Consider the following 8581-nt stretch of genomic DNA (forward strand, 5'->3'; position numbering starts at 1 on the left):
TCACTGTGTGAGGAATTACAAGAACAAGAAATTAAGCCATATGTTGAATCAAAATTTCCTTTATACGAAGTATTAAAATACAATACAATAAATACAATTGCATTTCTTATTTCTTATTTATTTATTTATTTATTATATGTAAGTACACTATAGCTGTCTTCAGACACTACAGAAGAGGGTGTCAGATTTGAACTCAGGACCTTTGAAAGAGCGGTCAGTGTTTTTAACTGCTGAGCTATCTCTCTAGTCCCTACAATTGCATTTCTAAAATTAAAGCATAGATATACAGTTGTAGTCATTAAGTAAACTAAGTTAAATGCTATACATTGCAGAGAAACATCAAATGTATGGATGAAGACACTCCTGAACTCCCCCACTTCATTGAACATCAAAAACCACCAGTTTTTTAGTCCTTTTCTTGTATATTATTCTGTATCCACATTCTCTGCATCTAATCGGATCCCTGGATCTTATCTCACTTTTGGTGTGACACTCTCCACAAATATATATCATTGGCTACTGCTTTGGTATTTGGACATCTTTCTGGGTGTCCATTGTTAGCGCCTCCACAGCTCGAAGAAGCGTCCCTTCTCTCTCTTTTTTTTTAAAGGTTTTTATTTATTTATCATATATAAGTACACTATAGCTGTCTTCAGACACACCAGAAGAGGGCGTCAGATCTCATTATGGATGGTTGTGAGCCACCATGTGGTTGCTGGGATTTGAACTCAGGACCTTTGGAAGAGCAGTCAGTGCTCTTACCCGCTGAGCCATCTCGTCAGCCCTGCGTCCCTTCTCTTAAACCTACTTTTAATAAGCATTCTTAAATGCTTTGACACCCCTTCTGGCCCACCATCCAAAGGTAGGGGGGAAGAGATAGGACAAGGGAATGTGGAGCTGTTTAGAAGTAGTTCCTCAGGGTGATTCTGAAAGGCTGGAGAATCTTAGAATTTAAAATGAGGGCATTTAATACAAATGTATGGTGTATAACCTTTACCTAAAAGGACATAGAGGGCCAATGTAGCCAGCCAGAAATATAAAATAGCCAGTTCTAGGAACTGAGAGCCTCAGGGCTCTGATTCCCGATACCTGCCCCTCCTGGCTAATCTGCGATGAGGATGGAACTAGGAATGAAGGTCTACTGGTTTATGAGACTCTCCACCCTGTGGACCAGTGGATGAAGATTGCATTCCTAGAATGAATGTGTTCCCCTCCCTAACTGAATACCTTGGTCAGGTCCCTCTGAAATTTTCCACTGTTTCTATGTTCTGATTTTCTTGGTAGCCCTCTCCCCGCCCCCCAGCCTGTGGATGTTCCCTTAAATATCCCACACTTCTTGTGATCGGCGACGAGCTCTGGCCAGCATGGTCACGAGATCGACCCCGGCGTCGAGCTCTGGCCAGCAAGGTCATGAGATCGACCCGGTACCGGTATCCCCAATAAACCTCATGTGATTGCAGCAAGTTCGGTCTCTCGTGAGTCATTGGGTGGTCGCGTCATCCCGAGACTTGAGTAAAGATCTCCCCAGTTCTGGGGGTCTTTCAATTCCAATCTCTGTGTGTCAGGATATCAGCAACGTAGTTCGGTAGCATCAGGATAGCAAACATGACTCAGCAGAGCTGGCAGAAACCACCAGGCCTCTGCTGCTGAGTCAGTGGGAGCTACAGAACCCGGATTCCAGGAGAAATTCTCTGCTGTGCCTCTCAATGAAAGGAAAATCAATAAAGACAAAGACTTGAGACCTTGCAAAGCTAGGGAGGCACATAGCAGAAAGACCAGGACACACCAGGCACAGACTGGTACAGGCATCTCCAAGATGCTGGGGTCTCCATTGCACCTTCACCAATCTCCTCCTCTGAGCTCTCTTCAGGGATTCTGACTCTGCCACATGGTGCAAAGCCTCAAATTCTCTCCAAGAGCCTCTCAGTCCTGGGCTCCTACTGCCACTAAGGATGTCACCAAGGTTCTGGTCCTGATCTGCCATGACGCCAAGCCTCAGCTGCTTCCACGACTCTTCAGACCTTCAAAACCAATACCACGCCCAGGGGGTGGTGGCGAACGTCAGCACTCAGGAGGCAGCGGCACTTGGGTCTCTGTGAGTTCAGGGCCAGCCTGGTCTACAGAGTAGTTCTAGAACAGCCAGAGATGTGCAGAGAAGCCCTGTCACAAACAAGCAAACAAACAAAAAAACATGGGGCACTCAAGAGGAGGCACTAAGAAGTCAGTGGTAGGTGGAGCTCTGTGAGTTCAAGGCCACCCTGGTCTAGCATCCAGGCCAGCCAGAGTTACAAGATGAGACCCTGCCTCCAAATATATATAGAGAGATATGGGAATCTTTTTTACATTGCTAGCATGAAGCATAGCCTTCACCTACTTGGGACCATAGCTTTTGTGTGCTTGCCCTGAGGCCTGAGGAAGTACTCGCTGGATTTATGATCTCAGTGATTCTGTCTCTGTTTTCCAGCAGAGTCTCTCTATTTTGTAGCTCTGGCTTGCCTCAAACTCACAGAGATCCATCTGTCTCTGCCTCCCAAGTGCTGCTGCGATTAACGGCATGATCTGCCCAGATGTTTAATTATTTTATTGTTCTATGTGTGAGTATTTTGCTTACTTGTATGTCTGTGCACCCTGTACATGCCTAGACCCTGAGAGAGTCAGGAGAGGGCACAGTAGAACTTGGAACTGAAGTCATGGCTGGTTGTGAGCCACCAAGTGGGTGCTGAGGATTGAGGTTAAAACTCACCGTACCCACAGCTGGTGGGGCCTTTCATCTTCCTCCTTTGCTTTGGTGCACCCGTTTGTGATCACATCCCATCCTTCCCTCCCCCCATTAAGCTGGCCCTCCACTATCACACACCCCTCCTTATCCCAAGCCCTGAGAGGTGGAACCGACTGGCACAGTGCTAACCCATCTAGAAATTGAAGCCTTGCTGGAACAGGTCCCGGGCATCTGACCGCTTTTTTACCAATTATCTGTGGCTCAAAATGTTTTCCAAATACCAAGGATTCACCCTGGGAGACTCTGGGCTGACTTCTAAGGAGTTTTACTCATTCCATAGGGGGTTGATTGAAGAAAGAGCAAAGGTCACGAGGGATCTCGCCTGAGGCTGAGATCTGAAGAAATAGAAATCAGAAGAGAGCTCCATTTGGGAGCAGCAGCACTGGGTAGATGCCCTCCCTGGGGAGAAGGTGGTGGCAAGGGCTGATCCTCTGCCAGCAGGCAGCAGAGCTGGGCACATAATCAGGAATTGTTAGGGACCGTTGGACAGAAACATCAGTCTGGGCTCTGCCTAGCTGGAGTTCCTCAGGCAATTAAAGAGGAGCAGCCACTCGGAAGGTTGTGGAACACACTTTTAAAGTCAGCTCTCTGGAGGTAGAGGCAGGATCTCTGAGCCCGAGGCCAGCCTGGTCTGAAGAGCTAGTTCCAGGACAACCAGGGCTATACAAACAAACTCTGTCTAAAAAAAAAACAAACCAAAACCAAAACCAAAACAAACAAACAAACAAACCTGAACAAACAAAACAAAAAAAAGAGCTGGGCAGTGGTGGTGCACACCTTTAGTCCCAGCACTTGGGAGGCAGAGGCAGGTGGATTTCTGAGTTCGAGGCCAGCCTGGTCTACAGAGTGAGTTCCAGGACAGCCAGGGCTATTCAGAGAAACCCTGTCTCGAAAAACCAAAAACCAAAAACCAAAAACCAAAAACCAAAACCAAAACAAAACAAAAAAACCAAACCAACAAAAAAAAGAAGCAACACTGCCAAACACAGAAGCTGAACACTCATAGCTGACGGTGGGTAGCATGTCTATATTCCAGCTGTAATCCATATACTCACGCTGTGTGTGTGCATGTGTGTATGTGTGCATGTGTGTGATTGTATTGTGTGTGTGTTCATCTGTGTGTGTATGTGTGTGTTGTGTGAGTGCATGTGTATATGTGTTCATGTGTGTGTGTGTGTTTGTACATCTCTGTGTGTGTATGTGTCCATGCATGAGTACGTGTGTATATGTGTTCATATGTGCACATTCATGGATGCCAGAAGTCAGTTTCAGGTGTCTTGAGAATCTCTTCTAAACCTGGTGCTTGCTAATTCAACAGACTGGCTGGCCAGCGAGTGCCAGTGTAGCCTTCTTTCTGTCTGTATCCACAGCACTGGGAAAACAGATGTGAGTGCCACACCCAGCTTCAACAGGAATGCATTCAACAGACTGGCTGGCCAGAGAGTGCTAGTGTAGCCTTCTGTCTGCATCTGCAGCACTGGAATACATACAGATGTGAGCGCCATACCCAGCTTCAATAGGAGTGCAGGGGACCACATTCTGCTCACAGCATCTCTACCACCCCAGGTCAACTACGGAGTTCCTTTCAATGTTGTGGTTTGGTTTTTTGAGATAGACTCTTACTATATAGCCCAGAGTCCCTACATAAACCAGACTTGGTTGATCCTCCTGTATCTGCCTCCTAGGTGCTGGGATTACAAGCACCAGCTACCACACCTGGCTCAGTACTGAGGTTTGAACCCAGGGTTCCACAGGTGCTAGGCTAGGTATGCCCAAATTCCATCTCAGTCTTTCTTACAAAGATGGCTGGAGAAGGCGTAAGGCAGGAGCTTGGCAGCTGTTCTTTTTGGAATGATGGAAAGTTTTACAGTTGACTGTAGCTTGGTGTGTGGGCATGTACCTGTAACCCCAGTCAGAGGGGTTGGCTATCATTGTATATTAATTTCATTATCTTCTGGCAGAACTCCTAATAGGCAGAGCAGGGGCTGTCTCTGACTTTGTCGCCTGCCTTTGGGACCCTTGTCCCCTGCTGGGTTGCCTTAACAGAAAAGGAGGTGTCCACCTAGCCTTACTGCAACTTGGTATGTCATGGCTTGTTGCTATCCATCCAGGCTGGCCCTTTTCTGAAGAGAAACAGGAGGGGAGTAAATGCACAGAGGGGTTGGGGAAGAGGTGGCTGGGAGGGGCTGGGAGAAAAAGAGGGAGGGGAAACTGAGGCCAGGATGTAAAATGAATAAAATTAAAATAATAAAAATATATTAATAAAAAATAGAACTTTTTTTAAAGCCTTTTGCCAGGCAATGGTGGCACAGGCCTTTAATCTCAGAACTCTGGAGGCAGATGCAAGCAGATCTTTGCATTCAAGGTCAGCCTGATCTACAGAGTAAGTTCAGGTCAGCCAGAGCTACACAGAGAAACCCTGTCTAGAAAAACCAAACCAAACAAACAAAAAAAGCTTTCCCCTTTTATCTTATGTGTGTGAGTGTTTTGCCTGAATATGTCTGTGTACCACTTGTATCCCTGGTGCCTTCAGAGGTCAGAAGAGGGCATCAGATCATCTGGAACTGGCTCATAGAACATGTGGGTGCTGGGAATAGAATCCAGGTCCTTTAGAAGAGCAGCCAATGCTCTTAGCACTGAGTCATCTCGGTGGTTCCTCCTTTCACCTTGACTCAACAATCCTTTAAACACAAACTTCTTGACTGTGTCAGCACTGGATGGGGAGGACTGAAATCAATCCCTGTCCCAAGGGATTGATCCATGCCTCTGTGAGGAGGAGCATGAGGACTGTGGCAGCAGGTGCTGCTGCCTCCGCCGCCTGAGCATAGCCTGTAACTCCCCGAGTGGCCTCTAGGTGGCAGCCACGTAGCGTCTTTCATTGGAACCAGGAATGGTCAGGGTAGATGAGGTAGACCAAGAAAGGGTGCGTCCTGGACTCATAGAGGTGCCATGCTAGCTCGAGTGGACGTGGCAGTCCAGGGTCCAGGGTGAAATAGGAGCCCAACCCCAGGAGGGGACTCAAAATTCAGCCTGTGCTAGCAGAACACTGCCTGTTACAGAAGGCAGGTGGAGGTTACAGCCAAAGTTGGAAAGTTAGCAAAGCGTTTTCAGGGTTTGGTTGGAATCATTTAGCAGTGAGGAAATACAAAAGAACAAACCTTGGGGCAACTGTGGATATGAACAAAGTAAGTTCTAGGCAGCTGGGGCTCCATCAGTCTCCAAAGTGGGGGGACCCTCTCAGGCATACAGACCCAGAGGAGGATCAGCTGACTAGAGAGCAGGGGTGCTGGCCAGGTCTGCCCTTGGGATCTAGAACGGTGGTGTGGGTGACCTGGAGCAGTGTTACCTGCACAGGACCTCAGGGACTTTTAGGGTAGGTTTCTACAGCTTTCCAATATCACTAGCATCCAACCAGATGGGTCTGGTGTGATCACCAGGGTGACTCTGGGCTGAGAAGGGGCAGAAGGCAGAAAACAGAGGTCTTTGTGCTGGGTAGTTTTTGTAAACGACACAAACTAGTATCACCTGGGAAGAAAGACCCTCAACTGAGGGCTTTCCTCCATCAGAATGGCCTGCGGACAAACCTGTGTTTTGTCGACTGCTAGAAGGCCCAACCTGCTGTGGGAGGTACATGCCTGAGGAGGTGAGGTTGGGGAGCCAGTAAGCAGCACTCCTCCATGGCTTCTGCTTCAGGCTCCTCTCTGGAGCTCCTCCTGGTTTGGCTTCCCTCTGTGAAAGACTCCAATCTATAAAATGAAATAAGCCTTTCCTTCCCAAATTGCTTTTAGTCATGGTGTTTATCAGAGTGACAGAAAAGCAAACTTGAACAGCCACCCTTGAGGGCTCCCAGAGACTAACATGGGACCCCTGTTAGGAGCAGTGGACAGGGGTGGGCAGCAGTGCAGGGACCTCAGCAAACTGCAGTGTGGAAAAGAGGAAATGCTTCGGGGTGCTATCGTCTGGTTCAGGTAGAGTGTGAGGGCCAGAAGCAAAAGAGGGGCTGAAGCTGAATTTCCATTCTGGGCTCAGAGGCCTGCACCTTGTTGAGCCTCCGTCTACCTGCCTGGTCTACCCACAGGCATAATCCCGTCTCACCGTTACATCTCTGGGGATCTGGCAGTAATTCCCAGAAGAATCTGTGGTTTCCACCCACCTGCTATTTACATTTTCTTCTCTTTTATGTTTGGATGTGTTGCCTGCATGTAAGTCTGTGTACTTCCGTGTGTGTCAGGTACCTGAGAAGGCTAGAAAGGGTGTTGGATCTCCTGGAACTGGAGGTATAGACAGTTGTGAGCCACCGTGTGGCTGCTGGATATGGAATCCAGGTCTTCTGAAGGAGCAACAGTGTTCTTAGCTCCTGAGCCAATCTCCAACCCCATATGCCTAGGGTTTTGTTTTCTTGTTTTTTGTTTTTGTTTTTGTTTTATTTTGTTTTGTTTTGTTTTTGGCTCTTCGAGAAAGGATTTCTCTATCTAGCCCTGGCTGTCCTGGAACTCACTCTGTAGACCAGGCTGGCCTGGAACTCAGAAATCCACCTGCCTCTGCCTCCCAAGTGCTGGGATTAAAGGCGTGTGCCCCCAACGCCCAGCCTTGAATTCTTTTATTTATTTTGTTTTGTGTTTTTGAGACAGAGTCTGTCTGTGTAGCCCTGGCTGTCCTGGAACTGACTCTGAGACCAGGCTAGCCTCAAACCCATAGATCTGCTTGTCTTTGCCTCCCAGGTGCTGGGATCAAAGGCCACCAGCACCCAGCCCACATGCCTGTTATTAAGGTGTGGGAGGCGCTAGTGCGGACCCAGCACTCAGCCCAAGAATCTTCCACTGAGTGGACTGAAGTCAGCTGCAGTGCATGACCAGGTCTCAGGCCACAGGCCACACCCATACCCTTGGTCACTATGAGCCCAGAGTCCCCACCCAAAGGACCAACTCAGACCTGGGCAGGATTAGCCGATGGCAGGTTCTGTCTCTCTGTTAAAGCTCGGAGTCTCTTCAGTGCAGGTCACCATTCAGACCTATTACATGTTTCCAGGAGGCTGAATACCTGCTCATAGCCTCCCATGGCTCCCATTTCTTCCTCGGGATGACCAGAGCAGAGACATCCTAGGAACAGCACCTAGCAGTGAGGTTTTAAAAACAAAAAACAAAAACAAAAAACCCTAGTCGTTCAATTTTACCAAAGACAACTCAGGAGCCAGACACCAGGGTGAAAACCTGCTAGCTCAGGGAACTACATCACAACAAGGTTTTTTTGTTTTGTTTTTTCAGTAAATAACACCGAGTCTGAGTCTTTGGGTTCACAGTATGACGACATATCTATCCTGTAACACAGAAGAACAGCGTCTGTCTCACCGAGTCACCTTCTCCAGCCTGCAGCCCAGCTGAGGATCTTCACAACCCCTCCAAGGCCTAAAGCAGAGCCTGAGGAACCTCCAGGGGAGAGTCCCCTGGGGCCACCCCCATCCCTGGCGAGGCAGTTGGACAGCTTGTGTTTGCACATTCAGCCCCCACAGCCAGGCTTTCTTAGGTCCACCCACTTCCCCCTCCTCCTGTCTGACAGTCCCTGGGATTTCCCAGCCTAATTGAGTCAGCAGAAGAGTGTGTGACTACAACTGGCCCACTCTTGTGCAACTTGGAATTTGGAACTCCTCCTGAGGTATGGTAGCTGACAGAGACAGATAAGATGCCGACTTAGTGCAGTAACTCCCACAGGAAGCCAACACACAGAGGAGAGGGAACCCGGACTTTTCTGAAGCCTCATACTATTTAGTGATGTCTCCCTCCCTCCCTTCCTCCCTCCCTCCCT

At 48.3% G+C, this 8581-nt stretch overlaps 1 pseudogene; it reads right to left on the reverse strand.

Annotated features, from left to right (window-relative positions):
- Positions 1-320: 320 nt before the first annotated feature.
- On the reverse strand, positions 321-555 carry LOC116078537 (annotated as a pseudogene).
- Between the last annotated feature and the right edge of the window lie 8026 nt (positions 556-8581).

The sequence above is a fragment of the Mastomys coucha genome, unplaced genomic scaffold (genome assembly GCF_008632895.1).
Source record: "Mastomys coucha isolate ucsf_1 unplaced genomic scaffold, UCSF_Mcou_1 pScaffold5, whole genome shotgun sequence".
Taxonomy (NCBI): domain Eukaryota; kingdom Metazoa; phylum Chordata; class Mammalia; order Rodentia; family Muridae; genus Mastomys; species Mastomys coucha.